The sequence below is a fragment of the Schistocerca serialis genome, chromosome 3 (genome assembly GCF_023864345.2).
Source record: "Schistocerca serialis cubense isolate TAMUIC-IGC-003099 chromosome 3, iqSchSeri2.2, whole genome shotgun sequence".
NCBI classification, from domain to species: Eukaryota; Metazoa; Arthropoda; class Insecta; order Orthoptera; family Acrididae; genus Schistocerca; species Schistocerca serialis.
Window position 1 is genome coordinate 725,059,367 of NC_064640.1, and position 26,763 is coordinate 725,086,129.

Consider the following 26,763-nt stretch of genomic DNA (forward strand, 5'->3'; position numbering starts at 1 on the left):
TTATGATTGTGTTATTACAACTGTTGATTATGATGAAAGATGAGCTGACTCGGTCTTCAAACATTTTGGTACCATCAGTGGCCAATGAAAACACCCTGCTTTCATATATGCATGCAGATATGTGAGCTCATGTGGTAAGTAATATTTTTGTGACAGTGGGCCATGGGCTTGTTGGGTAGGATATGGCAATTGAAACAAAATAAAAACCTAAGCACCTGCAACTGATCTACAGCCTGCCACAATTAATGGAGATGAAATGACATGTTGCAAAGAAGATTGTTAAGTCTTGTTCAGCCACAGAAACACAGTTGATAGTAACATTTTTCTTCTTTGGACAATTTGTTGCATTTTTAATTAGATACAGCATAGAACAGAATGGTAATAAGATGCTGACTATAACTGTGGTTGCATTTAGAGGACCTCGAAAAGTCTGAGGAAGGCAGTTGTGGGAAGTTATCAGAAACCATAATATGGCGTTTTCTCTTAATGGAAAATATATTTCTCACACCAAAGATTGTAATGCTATTAGTCATGGCAGTCATCTGAACCACATACAGAAAATATGAGATGGCTTCCATTACTAGTAACCATATAGTTCACTTGAATGAGTGTGCACGTGCTCCCAAGGGTGGTCACATCTGAGCCAGGGGGGAATATGTGGCACAGGGCAGCCAGAGTCTGAGCACATGCTTGTAGGCTTGCACCATTTTTTGAGTCTCAGTGTCACTGCCTGTCCAACAAACATGACGTCATTCTCTCATGTGTATAATTCCCCTATGTAACCTTCGCAATAATTGGAGTACGAATGGCTGGGATCTAGGCAGGGCAATAATCCTACAGTTGTCATACTCCATAACCAACAACATTATGAAACTAGTTGCAATGACCCTATGTTCTAGTGGGAAGTATGTTATGAAAGATGGCAGTAATTGTTTTGGCAGGTGAACTGGCAACCCATACTTAACTGATGATGCGGCTCTGGAGAGTAGCATGGTTACCCCTGTACATGGGTCTATACTGTCAGTAGTAAAAGGGAATTCCACTATAATAAAATACACATTGTTGTTTATTTGTATGTGCATTGCCTTTTGTGGGCAAGTGCTCTACCAGATAAATATGACTCATTATCTATCATCTCAGCTTTACTTCCACCACTATCTCATCTGTACCTTCCAAACTTCTCAGAAGTTCTCTGGCAAAACTTGCAAGGCAAGCAGGTCTGGATGAGAAAGGATGTTGTGGAGACATGCCTTAGCCAAAGTTTGTGCATGTTTCCAGAAGTTTGGAATGTAGGAGATGAGGTCCTGGCAGAAGTAAAAATCTGATTATGGGTCATGATTCATCCTTGGGTTTCTCAGTCAGTCAAGCACTTGCCTGTGAAATGCAAAGGTCCTGAGTTTAAGGCTCGGTTCAGCTCACAGCCTTAATCTGCCAGGAAGTTTCATATCAGCACACACTCCACTGCACAATGAAAAATCATTCTGGAAACATCCTCCAAACTGTGGCTAAGCCATGTCTCCACAATATCCTTTCTTCCAGGAGTGCCAGTTCTGCAAGTTTCACAGAATTTCAGCGATGTTAGGAAAGTAGGAGGTGAGGAAGCAGCTGCGTTAAAACTGTGATGAATGGTTGTGAGTCATGATTGGGTGGCTCAGCTGGCAGAGCCCCTCTTGCAGAATGCAAAGGTCTCATGATGGAGTCTTGCTCCACCATATAGTTTTAATCTGTCAGGAAGTTTCATTTTTGAACTTTTTACGCACATTTTGATAACTTAGATAAGGCCTAAACGTGCCTAGCCTATATTTGGTTTTGTATTGGCTTTGGAGCTTTTTCTGTGAAGGAATTTGAGTTGGTTAGATATAAAATGGTAACTATAGAGTTTAAATGACAGAATAATTTGAAAGATTTATTAACTTAAACAGAGGTATGTATGAAACAGACAATAGAGGGCTAACAGTTTTGAAAGTACATGACTTGAAGAGTGTTTATACAGCTATAAGATATGGTTAATTGTGATGGGAAAATAAAATGGCGTGGGATTTGAAGAAATAATCCGATTTATAGCATAATGTGACTGACATGCCTCTCATGAACACATGTCCAAAACAAATAATCGTTAATACAGTCAGAGAGTGGTATGATATCAGTTTAGTGGTACTACATTGCACTGTAAATTATTACTCATTTATTTCAGACAATTGTGATTTCAGCCCAAGTGCAGGTTTAAATGTCTCCGAATGTCCGACCAGCCTAAATGATCAAGCAAGTTACATACCAGTGTAACAACTGACAGGTTAGCAATGAATGCTGTTTTTATACATTCATATCTATAGAAAAAACGTTTCTGAAGGCTGCTGTAAATTAATTTTAATATTTACTATTTATTCGTAGAATGCCTGATATATATGTTAACATAGCCATACTTCTGAGGCATTAACAAGCCAGTAAGTACAGCACTAGAAGATTGGCATGAGGATGAAGTGTCATCTCTAAATGGTGATTAGTTATTAAAATGAATGAAATAAATTAATTCTAAGGTACACGAGTTACTATTTGCCCAAAAACTTAAGTTCCCAAGACCAAATGATTACATATACTGAATCAGAAAGAATTCCTCTTTGGTGTGATAAATGACAACTTGCTGTAACTGTGTAAAATATAGTTAATACACATTAGTAGGAGAAACAAACCTGCATTGTTCGGATATAGTGTTACTAATGTACTTCATGGCACAGTCACATTGATTAAGTATCAGGGGGTACATTTGCTAAGTGATATGATCTGGTACAACCATATAAGGTCAGTTGTAGGATAGATGAATGGTTGACTCCAGTTTACTGGGAGAATTCTAGGAAAGTGTAGCTCATCTACAAAGGAAACAACATATAGAACACTCATGCAACCCTTTCTTGAGTTCTGCTTAAGCATTTGGGATCCCCACTAGGTAAGATTAAAGGATGATATTGAAGCAATTCTGAGAAACACTGGTAGATTTGTTACTGGTAGGATTGTTTAACACATGGGCATTACGGCAATTCTCTGTGTATTCGAACAGGAAGCCCTGAAGGGAAAACAATGCTGTTATCATGAAAAATTATTGAAGAAAGTTTGGAGGAACACTATTTGTGACTGACTGCACATTATGCACAAGGACCAAAAAAAGAAGCTGGGAGAAATTAGGACACATTCTGAGGCATATATACATTCTTTTTGTCTGTTCCATTTGTGAGCATAGCAGGAAAGGAATGACTAGTAGAGATCAGAAACAGAGTGAATATGAATCTAATCTTTGGGTTGTATGTTTCACAGATCAAGACACAGCTGTTACATCAGTGTTAACAGGCTTCCTTTGTTCATCCTACATCCTACTATAGTCACTCAGTGACGACTCTTTCCTGTACACTACAACATCAGCTAACAGTCACACATTGCCTGCTCACCTTATCTGTCAGATCATACTTCCCTGGGACATTCCAGGTTATGTGCTTGTCTCTGATGAACACTCACTGTCCAAGACCAAGTACCTTGTTCTGCTACTTAAAAAGTCTTCAAGCCACTAACATACCTGAGAACTGATCCCATATGCTTGGACCTTTGTTAATAATCAGTAGTGGAGCACTGTGTCAAATACTTTCCAGAAAGCCAGGAATTTGGAATCTTCTTACTGCCCTTCATCCATGGTTCACAGAATATTGTGTGAGCAAAGGGCAAGGTAATTTTAGGGAGACGGATGCATTCAAAATCCATGCAGATTTGTGGGTAGAGGGTTTTGTCTCTCAGGAAATTTATTACATTCAGAGTTAGAATAAGCTCCAGAATTCTGCAGCAAACTAATGTTAAGGAAATTGTCTCTAATATAGTTGGTTCATAATTATGTCCTGCTCATGTATGTAATCACCTCTACCTTTTTCCATTGCCTGAGACTTTGTGATAGATAAGATGTTCATGATAAACACAAGCTAAGTAAGGAATCAATGTTGAAGTGTACTCTCTTGTGAAAGCAAATTGAATTTAATATCACCCTATATTACTATGAGAGATGCAGTTCAGCAGCTACAGATAAAATTACATTCAGGGTATATAGTCACAAGGTTTGTGCAACCAAATGCTAGTCTTAGCCAAGTAACAGAAAATAAATGTGTGCCTTAGGGAGTTTGGCAAGTGAATTCACAAACATGCAGAGTGAATTCTCTGGGGCCATTGGGGTCAGGTGAGACAAATGTACTTCAGTTAAATTAAAAAATCAGACTGCATTCAAGAAAATAAAAATGTGCAAACTTTCACTTCATCACATAAGAGTAGAGTGAAACAGGAAATTAGTGTGATTCATGCGAATATTAGGGAGGTAAGAAATAAAATGAATGAGTTGTTAGTTTGTTTCAAAGATCTCAGCATTTGGTAAGAAATTGATATCATTTGTCTCTCTGAACACAATTTAACCACTGGTATAGAGATATTTGTAGTAGGTGGCTACATGTTACCTGCCTATTCATGTCGATTGTCTATGGAGAAAGGAGGAGTTTCACAAAAATGCTTGTAAATTCAAAAGCACAGAAATAATTGAACTTTCTGTAGACAATGATATAGCAGCAAGTGTTCGTCAGTTAATACTGAACAATATAATAACAATATTATTGTTACAGTATACAGGTGACTACAGGGTAATTTGTACAGTTTCATAAAAAATTGAGATATCCTAACGCGCTGTCTGTCAGACTGAAAGATGGAATTATTGAATTGTAGTGAGTTTAATGCAAATCTCTTAAAGGAATCTTACAGGTTTGATGTTATTAAACTTAGACAGTTTACTGTCACATCTAAGTTTACCTACTTGCATGGCTCATGATAATAGTACACTGACAGATAATGTATTCAGACAATGAGCTGAAGTTAAAGAAACACAAATCTTCCCTGTGATAGATACATTACATAACGTAGCTACATTAAAGTCCATAAAAACTCAATGGAGGCAGTAAAGATGACCAATGACAAACCAATGAAGATTTTAAGGAAAAACATAAGAACATATTGACTGGAGTGAAGCTTACAAAGAGCGTAATACCAGCTCCAAATTCAATGTTCATCTTATTAAGTTTTAAATCATTTTCCTGTGAAAGTAAATAAATCAAAGAAACTTTGGGTCACTAAAACTATTGAACTATGTTCAGAATGAAAAAGAGAAATCTAGAAAGTCATAGGAAACAGCCAAACTGGTAAGGATCTGATTCTGATACTTTATTAAGCATTTTGTATAAATGCATGCTATAATTGTATGTAATCTGGAGTACAGAATTTTTATTCCTTACAAAATTCACATTCACTTCTAGAAATGAGTGTATAATCAAAGCTTCGACTTTTTCCTTGTGCCTTTGTCCTGCATGTGCACAGGATTGGCATGGTTATTAGCAGATTGGGCAAGTTTATTTTAGGGTATTCCTGGATACTCTTTCTGTTGCCATCCACTGAGATGGAATTAATGTATCTTAACTGTCTGTGTCTAGTGCTATTCACATGAAAATGAATGAAAATTTTCCAAATATTTATGACTCTCATAACTGAGGTGGGACTTACCTACTGGGATGTGGAAAATTGCCTAAAAATCACTTCCAGACTGACCAGCACACTGACACTCATTGTTAAACCTCCTGACCAGCTCTATCCAGGACCAGTGCACCACTCATCCTCGAAGCAGTGCTTTAACATGCTCATATTTCCTGGTAGGTAGCAGATAACCATATCTCTTGGATACAGTAAGTTATTTGTTTCACCTATAAAATTTAATTGTTGTGTCTCGACATGTAATGAAACTAACCAACTCTTTAATATAATAAATGACAGCTGGCCATTCTGGTATCTTTTTAGCCATTTTCTAGTTATACCAAATTAGTTAAGCACCTTTACCTCACAGTACATTGCGATTTTGTGTTATTCAGTTGTCCTGTGTTTTGTGTCATTGTTTCAGAAATGCAATAAGCCTATGATTCAATAAAATGTAATTTATGATATTATGCTTTCCTAGAAACAAGTGTTGTACACAAAAATTGAGTCAGTCAGTATATGGAAAATAAAATTTAAATAATGTGTAGACACTTGTGTGAGTGAGTCTGTGCAAATGTCAGAATGTACATTTATAAATTTTGTTTAGCCCACTGATACCAAAACATAGACCCAGTGTTAGTAGCTAGTGCTAAAATCATGTAAATTCATGTATTTGTCTTGAAACTTTGTATGTAGGCTTTCGCAGGACCTTCAAGTACTACCAGTTCTGGTAATCCTGCTTGACACTAACCCATGAATCGAACAAACTTTTCACTATTCATGCTGCCTTTCTTTTTGCACGTTTGATATAATGCCTGATGTGGATCCCAGTCACTTGAGTAATATCGTAGGATGGATCATTCATGTATTCTATAAGCAGTCTCCTTTGTAGATTGAATGCATTTTCCAAGAATACTATGAATAAATTTTTGATGGTGTACAGTAACCAGCATTTTAGGGTGGCTACTGTACATCATCAACAATTTGTGTAACATAGGAGCCATGATCTCTAACCCAGTGGTGGATATATATGGGGGCGCGCAGGGCACGTGGCCCCCCCGTCTTCCCTTCCCCCCCCCCCCCCCTTGCGGAGGCAACCACATTGCCACCCATGCCAGTCAGCCCACATGCTATTCATTCATTTCTTTCGTCAGTCGACTCGACTGAGTCGAGTAGTTGTACTTTCCTATGTAGCATGCGCATCCATGGCATCATATTTTATACGTTTCTCTCTGGCACATAGATAGCTAATATATACTGATTCTGTTATGCAAATGTTGTCTGTTTGTCCTTGATCTGACTAACCTACTTTGTACATGCCGTACAAAATATTTGCTTGTCTAGCGGCATCTATTGCTACAGTAGAAGGAAGTTTTTAAACACTGTGGCATACAAATACATGGCTCAGATTGACAACGAGGGAGAATCGACTTAATGGCTTAGCTCTGTTGAACACTCAACCTGACATTGATTGTCCTATTGATGATGTAATTATCCAATTTGCCAGGAAGAATAGGAGCATAGAATTCATCATTTAAGGAAGAGAACCACAATCGTAACTATTTTATATCGTAAGATGCCATTGTCTTGTATATGTGTATAATCATTTAAAAAAATGCTTTCTTAAACTTTGCATGTGACTTGATTATTTTTTATTGCAGTAAAAGTAGCCTAAAGGTATCTTTAGCGCCCCCTCCTTGATGTTTTTCTGCATCTGCCACTGCTCTAACCATCTCCTTATGTGACAAAATTGCATTCTCCTATTACTGAACTGAAGTCAGCTTTCAGGTACAATTAAGGCTGAAACTATCTCCATAGATTGTAACAGTCAGGTACCTGAATGAGTTGACTATTTCCATTTGTAACTCATTGATATTTTAGTCAATGGATACAACGTTTTCGCATGTTTTGAAGGGCACAGTTTTACATTTACGATCGTTTAAAACACGTTGCCAGACTCTGCACAATTTTGAAATCTTATCAAGAACTGTCTGGACATTTATGCAAGCCGGCCAGTGTGGTCGTGTAGTTCTAGGCGCGTCAGTCTGGAACTGCGTGACCGCTACAGTCGCAGGTTCGAATCCTGCCTCGGGCATGGATGTGTGTGATGTCCTTAGGTTAGTTACGTTTAAGTAGTTCTAAGTTCTAGGGGACTGATGACCACAGATGTTGAGTCCCATAGTGCTCAGAGGTGTCCCGACTTCAGGGCACTACTATCAGTTCTAAATGTAGTCCACATTCACTTCCAAGTTTCTCGAGCACATGAAAAGTTACAAAATGAAGTTCTTAGCTCCTTCATTGTGATAACCAGTAAAGTTAGAATATAGTGAGCCAGGACGCCGCAGTCAGCCAGTGATGTAGAGAGACTCCCCAGCACATTCTCGAACTGTACATTTCGAAAACACACACTCGTGCGCTGCCACTGTTATGTTATTACCGACACGCATCATCACTCTCGTCAAATGGCCGATTGCGAGTTAGCTTGTTGCGCCACACAGTACTTCCATTCCACAGCAGAGAACGTCTTTTGAACCTGTTTTGCTTTAGTTTCGTGCGCTTTCGTTTGTAATGAGAAACAAAACGCGAAAAACAGGTGCCTTTTATATGTGTGCAGAATGCCTTGTCAACGTTCTCAATTCGTTGTCTGTAGAAATACTACGTTTTAAGTAATGCGCCGAATATGCATCTGTTTCGGAACACAGTGAATATAAATAGATGAATGAAGTTACATGATGGATATATTAAGTAACAAAATCAACAAGCCTAAAAAACGACAGTCTTACCTTTTAAAGTTTTATTAACATTCTTAAGAAACGCAAGGCATATAATACATTACTGTGCATTTCTTTCTTCCTATGTAACCTTTTAGGATCTTTTGTTAACGATTGATTGTAGACTTGCTTATGAGTCATAGATGTCAGGAAGACTGCTGAAAAAACCAATTTTGTTTCTTTTCAGGATATTGCATGTGTTTCCTTGCACATGTATTGCATGTGTTCTTATTAAGTTTTTGCTCTTCCTAGGCATTCATACCTGGACTGACGCAACAAATTTCATTGGTTTGAGCTGAGTACCAAGTGCTGGCTGCATATATAATTATTCCCATCTTGTATTAGTCCGTCTCTCGCATTCGCCTCTATGTCAATCTCTTCCTTTACCTCCTCTCTCATCATCTTCTTCATCCCCTACCTCTATCCAATTCCCCCAACCCCTCCAGCCACTCTCAGCGCAACTATTCCTGCCATTCTGTACCTCCTCCTCAACCCTACCTCTGTCCGTCAACTACGTCTTCCTCTGTCCATCTTCTCCCGCCCGTCTGACTCCATCTCCTCTTCCTCGTTTTTGTCCCTCCCCCCTCTCTGTCCACGTTCTCCTCCCCATCTCTCTGTCCATCTCCGCCTCCCCATCTTGCTGTTTATCTCCTCTTCTTTCCATTCTTTGCCCATCTCCTCCCCCTCTCCCTGTCCATCTTCTCTCGCCCCTGTGTCTTTCCATCTCCTCCTTCCCCCTTTCTGTCTGGTCACCTCCTCCTCCCACTTACTCTCTCCATGTTATAACTCCCAACACAACACAAGGCTGATGGTTCTTACCCCCACAGTATTTCTCTACAGATCATTGCTAATATGTGGTTGAAATTGTTCCACAGCTTTAAGACGAGTGTTTTACCACTGACTTTTCCTGTGTACACAGATGTCAAGTATATTTCACACATATGTCACATGTGTTGTTACACATATTTCACCTTTCTCTCTAGCGAATTTCACCCTACAATTTCATTTCCACACAACTCTGTGTTTATGACGTTATATATTCTGGACTGTGAGTCATACAATAATGTAATTTTGCAGGTAAGTCCAGTGGTACATGTGGATACTATTTGCGAAACGTGTTGTGACTAGAGTTACTTGTAAAGAAGTAACAAATTAAACCGTCATGCATGATGCCGCAGTTTTTCACACATCTCAGTGTTTATGACGTCGTATGTCCTGAAGTGTCACTCGTACAATGACACAATTTTTATCGTACATTAAGTTGCACACGTAAATACTGTCTGCAAAATGTGTTGCGAATGCAGTTAGTAATAAAGAAGTAAGAACTTAAAACGTCATGCTTCATGTGGTAGTTTTTATATGTGAACGGCGAAAATGTAGAATGTGATAAAATTTTCCCTTTCGTCGTTTTGTGGGTGTTGTCAGCGGAAACAGATTCAAAAAGGTTTGAAATTATGTGTAAAGTTTGTTGCAGGTCACAAAGTGGTCTTATTGTCAGATACTGGATCAGTAAAGTATGAGTATTTGTTAGTCATGGACTATACTACTTTTCACCCCCATCTCTATCTGTTTTATAGGTAGCTGGTTCTTTTCCTCACAATGATTCTTTCCAAATGGTAAGTGATACGTGTACCAAGTTTGGTTGAAATCAGTCCAGTGGTTTAGGAGGAGGTGTAGAACATAAATACAGACAACAATTTATACAGAGTGGTCATTAACAGTCTGGAAAGCTTGTCAGGGTGTTGCAGGGTATGTTGTGCTGAGAAATAATTATTAAGAAAAAAGTTCGATACGTTGCGCCGTTTCTGAGTTAATTAACATTGAAGATAGCCAATCAGTACGTTGCATGTGCAAATTACAATCTTGGCTTTGTATTATACGCCCAAAAGAGGTTGACACTCGGTGTGGTGGCTGATGGGAGAGACCTTAAAGGCATTTCTCTTTTACAATCACTCCCATCAGCCACTGCGTCGAGTGATAACTTCGTTTGCGCCAATAAAATATAGTACGGTACACTTTTCGCCTCTTTTGAAAATAATTTTAATACAGAATCTAAGCATCTGTCATATATGACTTACTCTGCTTCTTAGGTAAGTACATACATCCATTTCTTTTATCATTGCTCCTTCCATTACTCAATGAATAAATACGTTATGAGTCAGTTCGTGTGGGTGATGTCGTTTACATAATCTCTGGAACAAACTGGACAACCGCGCATGTGAGTAGCTAAATAATTATTTTTTAAGTGATTACCTTTAGCATTTCGCCCTACTTTGGTTTAGTAGAATCCGCAGTGTGCCTGTAATACGTGATTTGGCTGTTCGTGTATTTTATAGATACATTTCAACCTCTGTTGACTGCTTATTAACAACTGCCATGTTGTGCTGAGAAATAATTATAAAGAAAAAAATTCGATACGTTGCACCGTTTCCCAGTTAATTAGCATTGAACATAGCCAATCAGTCCGTTGCGTGTGCAAGTTAGAATCTTGGTTTTGTATTTTATGCCAAAAGGAAGTTGACATTCGGTGTGGTGGCTGAAGTGAGAGACCGTAAAGGCATTTCTCTTTTACAATCACACCCATCAGCCACCGCGTTGAGTGACAACTTCGTTTGCGCGAATATTATATAGTACGGTACACTTTTCGCCTCTTTTGAAAAGAATTTTAATACAGAATCTAAGCGTCTGTCATACATTACTTACTCTGCTTCCTAGGTAAGTACATAAATCCATTTATTTTATCACTGCTCTGTCCATTACTCAATGTATAAATACGTCACGAGTCAGTTCGTGTGGGTGATGTCGTTTACATAATCTCTGGAACAAAATGGACAACAGCGCATGTGAGTAGCTAAATAATTAATTTTTAAGTGATTACCTTTATCATTTCGCCCTACTTTGGTTTAGTAGCATCCGCAGTGTGCCTGTAATACGTGATTTGGCTGTTCATGTATTTTCTAGATAGATTTCAACTTTTGTTGGCTGCTTATAAACAACTGCCATTGCACTTACTTCACGAGTTTTTACGTATTATTGATTGGAAATACAAATTTACATATTTTAGTGGCACTATATAATTCGGCTGTTTGGCAGCTTACGGTAGTTCAGTTGGTATTCGAGCACCCACACCGAAATGTGTATATTTTATGCTCTAAGTCACCAGCATCGATACAAATACGTGTTTTCTGCTGATAGTGTCCAAAAATTTTCAATACAAATTTTCACATGTTTATTGCACCATAGAATTTTGCTATTAGGCAGTTTAGTTAAGTGCGTATTCGAGCACCTACACCGAAATGCGCTGCACTTTATGCTCCATATCCTATAGGAATTTGTGTTTTCCACTGTTAGTGTCAAAAAATTCCTATCGTAATGGGAAAAAATGAAAACGGAAAGACAAGTATCATAGAAAATGAAAATATCGAACCGTAAGTTGAACAATAACTGCAGTTTCACCCCATAACCGAAGTATGGGATCTGTACAAGAAAGGGGTAAACACGAAATTCGAACGTAACGCAAGGAAGAGAGACTCAATAATGTATCGGACGTATTACTACCCCAGTTATGAGCTGTGTAGCCTCTAGGTGAATTTCACAAGTAGTCCATTACAGACACGTCATTTGGACTCTGTTTAGTAGGGGCGATCACTTAGGCGCTTCGACGTAGATCAAAAAATAAATAAAATAAAAATAAAAAAGATTACGGTCTCAGTAATGTTGAATATCCCTCAAAACTCCATTTTAAACCTTGAGTGACATTTTCGACCGACAAGAAGTGTTCCTCATAGGCCATAACTAGGTCGACCAAGAGAAAGAACTCCGTGGTACCGGTACTACCTGTAATCACGACGAAATTAAGAAATGCATTACAAATGTGTGCTTGAGGCTCAGAGTAACTGATATGTACCCGACACACGCAGCAATGTACGTGTAACATATATATAGTACAATGACTGAAGGAAGGAAAGGGCTTTTCAGATCATGTTGTAGAATTCTTCTCTCGTCAGTAGACATCGAGGTAAACAGATATCATTAGATAACATTACACAGTTAAAAGGGACACCAGTTGTGACGTTGATTCAGCCTTCTAGTGTCTCACAACGAACATTTCCTTTCATTCAGCAAAATAAAATTCGTCTGAAGATTCTACCATGCAAAGAGATGTGCAGATAGCGTGTTTGTAACACTGTCTCCAAAAACTTCATCAGGCAGCAACACTGTGCTTACAAAGATAGTGAAAATATTGACTGGTACATTCTGGTGCAGTACTTTTCGTTTTTTTCCTATCTCTATTACCCTTAAAACTTATTCACTAGCGTAGCTCAGGTTATTGTGAAAAGGTAAATCAATGTCTTGTATGAATTTAAAACAGTATAACAAGATACGATGCTACATTTCTTATAGAAAAACGTAAGGGGTAGCCATAATACCTGGAAAAGCGAAGACCTTGTCCGAAGCCTGACTTTTGGCTGTTCAAGCAATGTTGTACCTCGCAAAGCACCTCCTTGTCATTCTGGAAGTGCTAGCCCCACAGTAGTTTCTTTATCAGAGGAAAGGAGAAGACGTCACTGGGTGTCATATCAAGAGGACATTGTGGGTGAGACAAAATCTGATGACACAAAGAAGCTGCATGTGTGACTGTGTCGTGCCTAGAATGAGCTACGACACTGATATGGAACAGATTAACCCCATGGACAGCTTCCCTTGCTTGTGCTAACAGCCTCCAGTAACCTTGTCAGGACATTTTGAAAATATGCTCCAGTGACGATTGTCCGTTCTGAGTGTAATCAGTTTGCACCACACTATGTAAGCCCCCTCTCCCCCCCCCCCCCCCCCCCCCCCACACACAAAAAAATTCAGCAACTTCTAGATTATTGTTCAGTCTTGACGTTATTTTGGGAATAGCGAATTCACATGTTTCCACTGCTTCCTCTTCTTCTTTGTTTTGGGGTCATAGTATAATGCAGAGCATTTGTACATGTGATTATTTAGCTGAAGAAGTCATCTGGACTATTCTGAGATAGCTGTTGTAGGCCCTATTGTTTTGATGTGGTTTTGCAACTGTCGTAAACAGTCATGGAGACGAACAGGTGTTGAACTACGTAGTGATCAAAAGGCGTGTGAGATATTTAAGACTGATCTTTGTCAGATTTTCAACTCTCCCGCTACTGCTTTGATTGACACATGCTGGTCTTCGAAGACCAGGGCCTCCACTTTTCTTGTGATTGCTGTTCTTCACAGTGAGATGGTGTGCTACTGAAACTCATTTACACAGGTATCTGCCAAAGGTGGCGAGAGGGGACACTTACCCCATTCTAGTATCTGAGGGTAGGTTTCTTATTCGTTACAGAATTCTTGCGAATTTATAACAGTGTCTGTCTGTGTACCGGGACTGCTGACATGTTACATGTAAAAAAACTGTATTTTTCATGTCATAATTAAAACTTTATGTTATACTGGTACCTCCTAGTTACCTCCAAACTGCATTCCACTTCTCTGGAAATGGAGAAGCAAGCAGAGGAGAAAATATGTAAATAACTGCTGGGAGAATAATGGTCCACAGCTAAGGATTAGCCAGGGAACAGAGCTGTGGAGTGGGACAGATGTGTTTTTGTTGTCGTAGGGAGAAGCAAGCAGCACTGTGGCTAGCTGGTGGGCGACAACGTCCAGCTGTGCCAGATAACACGTCCACATTGCTGCTGTGGCCTCTTCCCATTTCATCCAAGGCAGTGTATACCAAGCTGTCCCTGTGCAACAGTGGCAGTATGTGACATGAAGATGACCCAGGAAACGCTCTACAATCTTTAACTACAATGGGGCTACTCACCAGGAAAGCGCATGTGCAAGGTAAGGGACACAACTAAACTGAAACTCCATGTTATTTTGTGTTATATATGGTACCAAAATAGAGTCTCAAGTTCGTTCCTCTAGAAATTGTACCAAGACCAGTGGATCTGGTTAGTCGAAAAATAAATAAATAAATAAATAAATGCAGATTCTGTTACTGAGAACGGACAATAGACATGCAATTTGCCATCCGGTCAGCTGTAGCTTGTCTATGTGGAGCTTCCAGTAAGGTGTAACAGAGCAAGAGCTTCGAAGCATGGACACTTTACAGCAGTTGTCTTCAACAAAGCTCACACAGTGCTGGGCAGCTACCTCAATGAAATAAGATTGGGGATCCAAAAGAAATTACGATTAGTAAGTTATTATTTTTTTTTATTTCACACGCCATTTACATCAATGCATTGTTTAAAATATAGTGTTTATCACATACACTGCACTTACCCTATGTCAAAGTTATACCCATTGATGGAAATCACTTTTTATGTCTTCCAGCGTTATGCTTTGTAGAAAACACTTACTGTATGAGTGGCACCACCTCCCCCATCTCCTTCTCTCTAGATAAAGATCTTTGCAGTCCTAATTTGCATCCTGCTCCATTACACAGATAGACATATTAATTAAGTGTCAGTATTAAGAAATCTAGGGTATCTAGTGGGTATAGATTAGTATAAGGGTGTGTCTAGGACTGTTTGTCTTGAAATGGTATTCACAGTGAAATTAACATTAGTTGCACCACTCTCTCTTTGTTCTCAGTACATGTTCCAGGTACATTCTGGCTGCATAATGACTCCAACACATTGTTTTTCAACAAATCTGCCCTGAAAATCTTTTAACATTCCAACTAAATTCAGTGATCCAAGTTTTATCTACTCCACTTGCTCAAAATTATAGACCCTGATTGAAGTGATTCTCAACTGACTGATGTCTTTCTTCTGTTAACTGGCATTTCATGTGTTTGCAGTCTGTCCCTGGTTTCTATTGTCAAAATCCCTTCCATAGTTCCTATCTGTACCAGTCCCATTATAATCTCTATTAATTCCACCATTATGATATTCATTCCTTAGACTTTCATTTTCTGTACTCCCTTGGCTTCCCCCCATTCCATCCGGCATACTGATGATATCTGTGATTGGTATTTGATCTATTACCCCTCTCCAAAACACTATCGAGCTTGTCCACATACCTTAAAAATTGTTCCATTGGGTCATAAGGTCCATAAATTAAATCCCATTCTATCCTCTGTGGTATAGTTTCCTTTTGAATCTACAATTGTGTGTCATTTCGTCAAACGACCTGTATAAATGTACTAACCTTTTTAACCAGTTTTTGCAAAATTCCTTCATTCTCATTTCTTCCTCTGTAGTTAGGTCCATTTAAAAATTTACTCTAGGTCCTGGGTTGTTCAAACTCTGACAAAGACTTATTTAAAAACCCCATGTCAGATTCAGCAAAAGTTACTCTCTGATCAAAATTTTGGTTTGCCAAGATAAATCTTCCACTTCAAAAAACTTCTTAACGGATTTAATTTTTGAACTGTCTTTCAGACCAGTCACAAAGCTATGTTTACAATGTTGAAGATAAGACTATAGGGCGTAAGACATTACAATGAAAACTTTTCTCCGGAATATTGGCCCATATAACACTAATGTTAGCACACAGATTTTTAGGCAGTGTACCCTCTGGAAATTGTACTAGATGTTCGCTAACATTACGCAACTCATTTCCTGACACAATCACAACTTTAGTTATACATTGTTTTTGACATCACCTAAATGTGCATCTAATTCACTAAGATTTTTCTCTGTTTCAATAATTAAGCTACTCATTTTGTTTTCTAAGGTACCTTTGACCTTGCACTGTTCTCCTTTTACCTTATCATTCCTGTTTAATAATAGAACTGATTTTATAAAACTTTTATCATATTTAATACTTTCTTTAACAAACTCAGTTTCTAAAACGATTAATTTATTTTCTATGGTAGGTACTCTGGAATTGATCCCCCTATAAACTAGTATAAGAAAGATTTTTGTCTTTGGTAGGGTATTGCCAGAATTTTACCTTCAATTTCATCGAATTTTGTGTTAATCGTGCTTCTAGCTTCTCACTTTTTTCTTGAAGTTTTGCATTTAAGTGTTCACTTAGCATTGTTCTCTACTTTGAAAGATCAAACCTGTTCGCTGCTTCTGCTTTGAAATTTGTAAAACCCTCGAATTCAACTGGGTGTAGGCTTTGTTATTGCTTGCATCCAACTTACTCTGCCAAACTGCAAATCCACTCAACACTTTTGTTGAATCAGGGGTATTGACTTCTTCTGAACCAGGCTGATGCAATATATTTCCTGGCATCCTACCAAGCAAGGTGGCACAGTTTTTGGTACACTGGACTTACATTTGGATGATAGTTCAAATCCTTGTCCAGTCATCCTGATTCAAGTTTTTCATGATTCCCCTAAATTGCCTGAGGGAAATGCCAGCATGGTTTCTTTGAGAAGGGTGCAGCCAATTTACCTCTCCATCCTTTCATAGCACAAGCTTGTGCTTCATCTCTAATGACCTCGTTGTTGATGGGATGTTAAACCCTGATTTTCCTTTCTTCTTCGTGCACCCCACTATAATTAAATTTCTCTCACGATCCATTTTTGTTACGGTTATTGATAGTCCAAAATAAAGTGTAAAGAAGTGTAAAATAGTTAAAAAAAAGTGTAAAGTCTCTTATCTTTCCTGCTGAAGGACAGTTTACTAACTGTTTTCGACAATGTAAGTATATTATAGCTCAGTTTGTCTGAATTTTTCATGTTCTATGCACATTATTCTTCTGTAGTTATCTTATACTGTTTTGTACACATTTTGGAAATTGTTTTATATATGCTGCTGACAAACAAAATAATAATTAGAATTTAAGTCTATGATTTTCAGACCCTGGCAGCAGCACCAAATTCCAACACAGCTACCATGTGTTAGTTAGACAAGGAAATCAATAAATGAAAGGTATTAAGGTACCATGCAATCATAGTGTAAACCACTAATGTTGCATTTATGTAGACAATTTTCTGAGTAGTCTTCTTATAGGGAGAAGGTGAATTACTTATCATTCACTGACAGCAGTCATAAAAGGGCTGCAATAATCCATTTGGGATTTCCATTACTGAGGTCTAGATTTTGGCGAATGGTGTAAGTATTCCTTCTGCTGTTAACTTTTCAATCTATTATGATTTGTCATTCAAAGCTATGTTGACATGTCTGTTCTGAATCACACCGAAAGGTTAACAAATATTGCATTCCGTTCCAAATTCAAACTCCCAACAAATACAATGATCAGCATTCGACTAATTGTGTACAACATGTCTGCCTATTTTGGTGCAGTGACATAAGCTAGGATATTGACATACGGTAGATGAATTATGAACATAGAAAAATAAACTGTGTTACTCACTGTGTACAATAAAAATAGTACTCGTGTATCAATGTGGGATGCAAAATTATTCCATCTCTTAAAATTTATGATTTTACTTACTTTCACTTACACTACTCATAAAAGTATGAGAATGGCTAATTTTGTAGAGTTTTCATATTCCTGCACTCGAAACACAGTTGCAAGATAATTTTATTAGCTTCAAAAAGAAAAATAAATTGGAACAGCAGAGAAGTATATTAATTTACCAAGCTCCCTGTAAAATCTAAGACTCGTGCAAAGTCGGCCAAAAGCGGCTTTGGAACATTCATGAGAGAAGATGGTGGTGATAGAGTCAGTTCACACTAAGAACTTCAAAACTGGGTTCATTAAATTGTGAATTATCCTTAATGGACAGTAACATAACCATTGTGAGGATTCAAAGAGCTTAACCAAAGAGTCACGTAAGCCTAGAACATTACATTAATCAGACAAGAAGCTTACTTTTTCTATGCTGTCATAACATAGTAGTAATAGAATAACGACATTCAGCTGCAAACAATCTTTGCCAGGTTTCTCAGTCTACTTCATGCTTATAGATTCCCACAACGAAAAGCAGAAGTAATGAAATTGGCCATAGGAGAAGCAGTCTGTCCTGTGGCTGCATGTAACATCCACCAAACACCATTTGGCAAGCTGTCAATTGAATACATCCACAAAGAAAAGAGAGGAGAGTGCCTTTCATCAGTGCTATACAAAACTAAATAAACTTATTGAGCATTGTCAACGATTTTTACTGAAGTAGAGAAACATTCACGCATTATGACTAAGTACTTTTTCAGAATATTAAATACAAAACACTATCTGCGCGTAATCAAGGAATCTATTAACAACTATAAATGTTTGTTATGAAATTAGCAGGGAAGACTGACAGGTTGTGTGAGTATCATATAACAATCACTTTGGTTTTGTAAGCATTGTCAACCTAACTCGCTAACATATATGAGCAAGTGTCCTTTGTAAAATGAAATGTGAGCAGCTCATCCATCTCCTCATAATTAGCAATATTAACCATAAATATGAAAATTTGTAGAAAAAAACTGATAATTTTACCATGAGCAAGGACAGGAAAAGTTCATTCAAACGATAACACGACGAATAACGTGAATTCAGCAGTTTTTAAGGAAGTAATGCGAATTCGGCAGTTTTTAAGGAAGTAACGCGAATTCGGCATTTGTTAAAGAAGTAACGCAAAATCAGCGTTTTTCAACAATATTTTTCTGTGTCCTCGTAAGAAGTTACGTAAATCTAATGATGTCAGAAACATATTTAACGTTGAAATGATCTATGTTCCATCGTCGTACTACTTTTTGTAGTTGTGACGTCACTAGTGGCCTTTCGACTATCGACTTTTGCGAGCGCCAACGAATGACCACTGTGCGAATTTCGATTATTTCTTTTGCAGTGTATGAGCCACAGTATGACGTTTCAAAGCAATGGCATAATGAAAATCTATCACAAACACATCGCATTGACGAAGCCTACAGTAACCGCTGACAAAAGGATAAGAGAATTTGAAATCGGTGGTTTATGTGTTCCTGATAAGCTAACAGTATTTTGTAAATTCTGCAATGCCATAGTTTCATGAGAGTGTGGCTGCAGTCGACCGCCAGTAACTTCACTGGCGAAGTGCAGAGTAAACGGTCTTTGGAGACTCGAGATTCTTTGCCAGTCCTGTCTGCTACTTGACTGAGTGATACACGTGTCATGAAATTCTGCATTGTTTTTCTTGTGTTTCTGTAATTATAGGAACCTTAAGAAAAGTGTCTTATCGTAATAAGTTGGAGTTTTCGGTGCGTGGTCCGTCACTATAGCCAAAAAACCCACATTGGTGACCCCGAGTTGCGAAAATACGTTGCAGTCACTCGCTGTGTATCACTGGTTTCGCGCCAATAGACAATGTCATAGCCTCCAGTTTTTACGGCAGTGCACGACGCCGCGACCGCAGAATGGACATTCGACTGTGAAGCGCAACGCTTTACCTCGTTTGCTACTAATACACCGGGAATGTTCATATCACCCGTTTTTGCCTCACCTGGCCAGACGACCCTAACCTCTGATGGCATACCACATCGGGCACTGTACACATCATTGCGGATACCTTCTATGGCATTCTACACTTGACAGAATGCTCCTCCAGCACAGGACCACGGAAACCCCAAGTTTCTACCGCACAACATGGACCACGCTGCTGTCTAGTTTATGGGTCCACACGCACGACTGCCGTTTAATGTGACCCCCTCTGCGCTGGTCAAATGGACACTCAGTCCAACAGTGTAGAGATTTATGCGCCTATCCATCCTGCTGCCCCGCACACACCTCGGGCGACGCACCTGCCGTGGTTCCGCCCTGTCACTCGGCGCTCAATCGTGATCTCGCGTCTCTGCTTGAGATTTTGGCTGCATCAGCAGTTGATCAGCCCGCACCTGCTGCACTGTGCTCATCGTGTGGCCGTACAGATTCCATGCCTCCAGGTAGTAGTAGCTACTGGGAGATGAAGAAGCTTGCACACGATAGAGTAGCATGGAGAGCTGCATCAACCCAGTCTCAGGACTGAAGACCACAACAACAACAACAAGGACTGGATACCATGTCTCGCCTAAACAGCTAACGGATGTTCATCGCAACACATCGCCTGCCACTGGGGCACAGTTCACACCAGTGAACACCGTGCAGAATCCCCATATGTTTTGTGCCTTTCCTACAGCCCCGCAAGCACTGGCCCCCGGCCGTTTTCCGAAGCTGCCGCCATTAGAACCGGAAAACCCAGTGACGTGGTTTACCTTGGTGGACAACATGTTGGACATACACGGTATTGCGGGTGACAGCACTCGTTTTGTGTGTTTAGTGATCCACCTGCATGACCAACCTGATCTCATCAGTGACTTATTGTGGAACCCACCTCAGAGCAACAAATATGCCTCTGCTCGTGCATTACTCATCGAGCGCCTCTCTCATCTGCTGGCCGATACAATTCACAACATAATTTACGACGAGAGTTTACGTGACAGAACTCCCTCACAGCTGTGGGGATGCTTGTGTGCACAGGTCGGTACCGAGATCTTCTTCGAACTTAGCGCTCTGGGCATCGTAGTTGGTGAAGCTGCCACAAGAACTACAGTTAAATTAGTTTCCACATACCGCAGTGTCACTCGAGGATAAACTACGGCCGGCAGACCAGGTATACACCATTATTCGACATAGCCACCTCCCTCTGCGCAGCACAGTGCCTAATACCACCGAGGTTGGTAATCCTGGGGTTATAAATTCCACCGTCGGGCGGTAGAAACCAGGCACGTGCGTATTGCAGACAGCACAAGGAACAGCAGCCATCTAGCCGCCAAGACCTGGAACTGCCAGCGGGTCGGCAACAGCCTTTCCCCACCCCAACTGGGCTAGGGCCTGCCCGCCCCACCTGACGCTTCAGCTGGTGGGCCAGGTACAGCTGACTCATACATATGCTGGTTTAACACCACTTTCAGGGACGCTGCTCGCAACTTCCGTCCACCCTGCTCGTTCCCAAATGCCGCACATGGGCCGCAATAGGCGCCACAGCCCACGGATACATGCAGGGGCACCCACAGACATTGCATTCTACGAGATCCCCCATCTCACGAGGACATCTGTACGCCTTGGATTTAGGTTCGCACTGGTATATTCTCGTTGATACCGGAGCAGAGATTAGTGTCATACCTCCCACATTTTCTGTAGCGGACACGACACCAACCAAACTGTCCCTTCGATCAGCAAATAAGTTGATACTTCGTGTCGAGGGTTTGGCCAAGTTACCTATTGAACTGATACCTGACAAACAGTTCACATGGTCCTTCTACGTGGCTGATGTCGAAGATCAAGTATTAGGCATTGACTTCGTTTTCCACTTCGGACTGTCTCCAGATCTTTAGTCAGCTGCATTATTGCACCACGCCTCGTCCACTCATTTTGCATGTTCAGTCACTTCTTCGGCCCTCCTTCCCTGTCAGCTGCCTGATGACTCCGGCACAGCTCCCATTGCGTGCTCTTCATTGGCGGACAGCCTCACAACTTCCATTGCCCAGCTCCAGCCCGAACGCCCTGCAATCGCCGGTCTCTGTGCTCACAACACCGAACTAAACCGTGCCATATTGTCGGCTACGCAAGCCCTCACCGAGGCACGATGCCTTGTACAACGCCTGTCAACACTGCCACCATCTAACACCGGAGATGCACCTCGTGGAACTTTGTCGCCACCAATGCAGACAGCTTCCCCGACACATCAGGTTAGTGACTCTTGTGTGCTATCGATTCCCGTTCACAACACCCCCGATCGAGTTCGCCAGCTGAGCTGTACGCTATCTTGAATGGCACAACACACAAAATTGTCATGACAGATGGGCCTCCAGTGCGCCATAAAACTCGCCGACTGTTACCACATAAACTATGCATTGCGAAAGCCGCAGTGGAGGGACTTCTATTGGTAGGTATTGTTCGCCCATTGGACAGTAACTTGTGCTCGCCGATACATTTAATCCCCAAAAAGGACACCACTGTGCGCCTCTGTGGCGACTGTCATCACCTCAATGCGCGGACGGTATTAGACAATTACCCGATACCTCACATACAATACTTTGCGCAAGTACTTAGTGGAGCATGCATCTTGAGTGTCTTGGACTGCCGCAAGGCATATTTACTGATACCAATGGAACAGAGTGACATACCAAAGACAGCAGTGATCACACCTTTCGGTATATACGAATTTTGTTACGTGCCTTATGGTCTCAAAAATGCGGCCCAAACTTGGCAACGTTTTATAGACTCACTTCTTTTTAACTACACATATTGCTACACATACCTCGACAACATACTAATTTTCTCCCCCTCTGACAGGGAACATGAACTCCATCTGGCCACGATACAGGACTTATTGATACGTAACGGAGTCAAGATCAATAATGACAAGTCACAACTCCGCTGCACTACTAGTGCTTATTTACAGTGCTGGTGCAGCAAAGTTGGCAGGCACACACAGCCTAGTCTAGGTAAATTCGACATCATGAAAGGCCACTTCCGTCACATACATGTGGATCTCGTAGGACCATTACTGATGTCTGATGGTTTCAGGTATATCCTGTAATTGATGCTGGAGAAACTGATTTATGCAGAGTTCCTATGCTGATGTGGAAGGTAGGTTTGCAGGTCAGCCATTGGTAATAAAGTGCTGTACCTGTAAAAGTATGGGGTTATCACCAGTTCCAAACTCACATGTGTATAATGTGGATTTGGAGTAATAATTTACTTTTCCTAAGAAGCCTTAGGGTTCCCTCTGGTTTGTTGCCAATGGTAAGTAAGTGACAGCTTCAACATGTTTTGAATCAGTCCTGTGCCTCTACTGATAAGGATGTGGCATAGGTATTCCACCCAAGGTTGGAAGAATTCATGTTTATCTAAATTACGTTTTAGACCATTCTGCTCGAGTTTTGTATAGAACAGGCACAGATTGTGAAGGCATTCAGCTTCTGTATAATGCACAATAATTATAACACTCAAGTAACTGCCATATCTATACATATACTCTGCAGACCTCTGCAAAGCGCATGGAAGTGGATACAGAGAATAGTAGGCAACAGGTTAAGGTTTCTTCTGGCTCCAGTTGAGTATGGAGAACGGGAAAATGGCTGCTCATATGCTTTTTTGTGTGCTATAATTAGTGTGATTTTGTTTTTACATCCCCTACATAAGTGATACATAGGGGAAGGTGAATATCTCTAGATTATCCACTTAATACATCTTCTTGAAATTTAGCGTGTAAGCTTTTGTCTAATACTTTCAGTATATCTGAATGTGTCGGTCAATTCAGGTTCTTTTTACATTTGTTTCTGCTCTCTTGTGAGTCAAACAAGCGTGTGACCATTCACACTACCTTCTTTGCATACACTGAAATTCACCTGTTCGTCCTATTTGGTGTAGGTCCCATATACTTGAGCAATATTCTAAGATTCGATGCACAGGTGACATATAAGCATTCTCCTTTGTACATTGACTGCATTTTCCCAGTATTCTGCCACCTGTGTCACCTACAGCTGAGCATATGTAAGCCTTTATTTATTTAGCACTCTTATTATCGTGTTCATAATATTGGACGTTTCAAAGTACAAAACAGTATAAAATACTATATGTTTTCATCACTTACAAAATCTTATCAACAAATCATTATAACAGAAACATTATTCTGTTTAATTAGATTATAAAATTATATATGTACATACTGATAAAAGCTAGTGAATCACCTTGGTTGATTTTACTAAAACTATTAAATACGACTACTTTACTGAAATAGGCATAGTAACATATGGCACTAAAGTTAGGTGCATAACAGATACATACATTGACAAAAGAAGTTTAGATTTATACAAGAATACTTTGATAGCTATGAATTTTTGCTTAGATAGATTATGAGCAGACCTACAGATTTGAGCAGAATTACAGGTATTCATTAATGCTGTTGAAGCTATTGTTTATTAGTAGCTTTTTATGCATTTTTATATAATTTTTTAATGTGTTAATGCTTGGTATTTTTTGATGTTATCAGGCAATACACTGTAAAGAATGTTTGGTTTGTAAACAACAATGTCCTTATATACTGATTTTCTGTGTACATCCCTATGATAATCATCCCTGTCCCTTGTTTGATAATTGTGTGTCTCACTGTACAAAGCTGAAACTTGATGGTTTTTAATGAAGCAGATGAATTCATATATAAATATAGATGGTAAGGTCATAATTTTCAGTTCCTTAAAGATACTTCTACATGATCTCTGCAAGCAATATCACTTATTAATCTTACAGTTCTCTTTTGAAGTTTAAAAGATTGCTTTGCACACAGGGGCTTTTGCCCAGAATACTACACCATACCTTAGTAGACTATGCATGAATGTGTAATAAGCACTTAACACTGTTTCAGTATTGCAGCAATCTTTAAGAACTCTTCAAATGTAACATTGCTTGCTTAATTTCTTGTTCAGCATTTATACATGTTTTCCCATCTCAGATGCTCACCCATCTGTAATACTAAAAATTTTATGTGATTCTTTTGCTGAGTTTGGCTATTTGATAATTTGAATTTACATTTGTCCTATTTTTGTGTCTTATACGGTTGAAGATCATCCTTACAGTTTTCTTGTCACCGATACCTAGATAATTACCTTTAAACCATTTTCAGCCACTTCTGCTGTTTTTTCGATTTCTTTCTGCATTCATAACCATTCTTCCATTTTATAAAGAATCTGGTATTATCAGCAAACTATATAGTGTATCAGCTGTTGAAAATCTTTGTGGTAGGTCATTAATATGAACCAAGAATAACAATGGTCCTATTATCAAGCTCTGGGAATCCCCATAATTAACTCTTATTATATTCAGAATGATACACGTTACCATCCTGAGAAATTTGCACTCTTTGTTTTCTATCAGTTAAATATGACTTGAACCACTGATAGGAAACACCATGGACACCATAACTATATAGTTGTGACAGTAGTAGTTTGTGATTTATAAGATCAAACGCTTTGGAAACGTCCAAAAACAACCCATAGACCAGTTCCTTGTCCCCTATAGCATTGTAAACAAGTTTTAGGAAATTGAAGAGAGATATTTGCGTTGATTTGCCTTTTCTGAAACCATTCTGTTCATTTACAAGAATGTTTTTCGTAAGTCTAGCAATCAGTCAGACATTATTCTTTCGATTATTTTTGAAAGTGTCGGTTACAATGATAGTGATCTGAGATTTTTAATATCAAACTTGTCACCAATTTTATAAACTGTTATTACTGGTGACTGCTGAAGTTCACTTAGAAACACACCAATTCCAAAGGAGTCATTGATTATGTCCACAAGTTGAGAGAAAATATTATTGTTACTATATTTAATAATTCTGTCAGTGGTTCAAACAAATCGGCAGGTCATTTTACTCTTTACTTTACTGATAGCCCTCTGTACTTCTTCAGGTGTTATGGGATATAGGAGCATTGTCTTTCCATTTATTGGAGCTATTACGTTTGTCTTTGGACTATATACACTTGTGGTCAGGTTTTTGGGCTATATTAATTTAATGATCATTAAATATATTAGCTATTAGCAGTGGATCATCAACAATTTCATTTTTGTGTTTTATGGGGAATTTATTAGCTGTGTTTTCATGTTTGCTTGTATGATTCTTAATAAGGTTCCACACAGATTTCATTTTGTTGTTCCCTATTATGATACAAGAATCATTGTGCTTCTTTTTGCAGCAACTATAGCCACTCAATGATATTTTCTATAACATTTTGCATATGGTTTCTAGATATTATTTTGATTTGCATTCTTATATAGCATTCCATGACTTCCTGATTACTTTTTGATTTCAGTTGTTATCCATGAATTTGATTGTTTATTTTTGTTCTCTTCAGAGGAAATGAATTATCATAGCACTATTTATAATTTGACAAAAACTTGTTGAATTTTATGTCTACAGAACTACTTGTTTCCGTGTTCCAGTTTACATTTTTTTACATGAGATTAAAGACCCCAGTGCAGTGATCATTAATTAATCTTCTCTCAGAATATCTCTTGTTGACACTTTTCACATGAGGTATCTAAGTTAATTTAATTGCTTGATGATCACAGAAACCTGTATCCAATACCTCACATTTAAAGCCGTATTTTGTTTTATCAATGAATTTTTGGTCAATAGTAACTTCAGTACTGCTGCCATATCTGGTGATATTTTCTGCACATGTGTCCATATTGTATGATTTTAGTACATTAAGCAGTTTCTACCCTTTTTTCCAGTTGTCCTTGAAATTAACATTGAAATCCATAAGCATAATTATGTATTTTGACTGACTATCTAGACAGTTCAGAAGGTTTTCCAGACTTTCAGAGAACAAGTCAAAATTGCCTATTTATAGATGCAATTATAATTTTGCTTTCTGTTAGTTAACATAAACCATATTTAAAATCTTTTTCAAAACAGTAGATATTTTTAAACTTAATTTCTTTTGGTTTAATATCCATTTTTACATATGTACATGTTCCACCCACTCTGTATGTTTCCCTGCAAAGTCTGTAATTCCAGCTGCACATTTTTGTATTTCTTGCAGCCAGTGTTCAGTTACACACAAGACTGAAATCTCCTTTA